The sequence below is a fragment of the Cicer arietinum genome, chromosome 3, assembly GCF_000331145.2.
Source record: "Cicer arietinum cultivar CDC Frontier isolate Library 1 chromosome 3, Cicar.CDCFrontier_v2.0, whole genome shotgun sequence".
Classification (NCBI taxonomy): Eukaryota; Viridiplantae; Streptophyta; class Magnoliopsida; order Fabales; family Fabaceae; genus Cicer; species Cicer arietinum.
Genome location: NC_021162.2, coordinates 15,513,071 through 15,514,126, shown reverse-complemented (window position 1 = coordinate 15,514,126; position 1,056 = coordinate 15,513,071). Strand labels below are relative to the sequence as shown.

The 1,056-nt window shown below is 42.0% G+C and overlaps 1 non-coding gene across 1 annotated transcript; it reads left to right on the top strand.

Annotated features, from left to right (window-relative positions):
* Positions 1-196: 196 nt before the first annotated feature.
* Positions 197-270, top strand: TRNAW-CCA (transfer RNA tryptophan (anticodon CCA)). Its single transcript has one exon. It is a non-coding gene; the product is annotated as a tRNA-Trp (tRNA).
* The last annotated feature ends 786 nt before the right edge of the window (positions 271-1,056 follow it).

Here is a 1,056-nt window from a genome sequence, read left to right as displayed (position 1 = left end):
AGGAGCTGGCTTCCCTCAAAGTTGCTCTTGCTGACTTGCCTGTTCCGCTTCTCTCCCGCTTTTGGGCGGTTCTTCCTCCAGCATCCTATTCTTTCACAGCTTCTATGCCAAGGGCTTATTTATTATTAATAAAATAAATATGATATTATGCAGGCAAGATGTATTGGGGTCACATAAAATTATTTATGAAAATAAAGTGCTCTTAGTTCAGTTTGGTAGAACGCGGGTCTCCAAAACCCGATGTCGTAGGTTCAAATCGTACAGAGCGTGATTCCATTCTTGTTAGATCGAGAATGACACTGAAATAATGGAACAGCAGTCTAAAGTATTAATTTAACCTCCTATGGATTAGGATTAAAGACAAAGAAATAGGAGGTCAATAAACAAAAGAGATGTTAATTAATCAAAGGTCCAAACGCGGAGGCAGTTCCAGTCCTTGTCGCAGCGCAGTAGTGAGTAGGTGATCCAACACCAGAGATAAAAGACGCAGCAGATTCATATATTGACCTTAGTTATATAGATCGTTTACCTAGGTACTGAATGAGACCCTGAGGTCCATATCGGTAATAGAAAGACCTGCCACCAAAAGCATTCCGATGGAGCAGAAGTAGACCCTTCCCCCGCCATAATAGCACCACCTAGCTTCGCTGCATCGGGATAGTAGTAGCACATATATTTTTCTAGTGATCGTTGTAGGGATATCGAAACCAATGATAGAGTTGACCTAGCCTAGCGACATCCATCCCTTGTCTCCGATCGGGAGATAGAGACTACTTCATGCGCAACTCAACAACTCCTGCCAAGCCAAGGGGTAGGCCTTTTTTTCAAGACCCCCTTTCGGAAAACGCATTGGCTTTCAATCAAGTTCGAGGATCCATTAAATCAAGCAAAAAATGCACGTTACAGACGAAAGGTAGATGTTCATTGGCGAATAAAGAGAATGCAAGCTATGCAAAAACGGATTTCTAGATGTTCAGGCGAATAAAGAGAATGCAAGCTATGCAAAAACGGATTTCAATCATTTTCTTAGCCGGAATGTGCCCTCAATCTATTTCT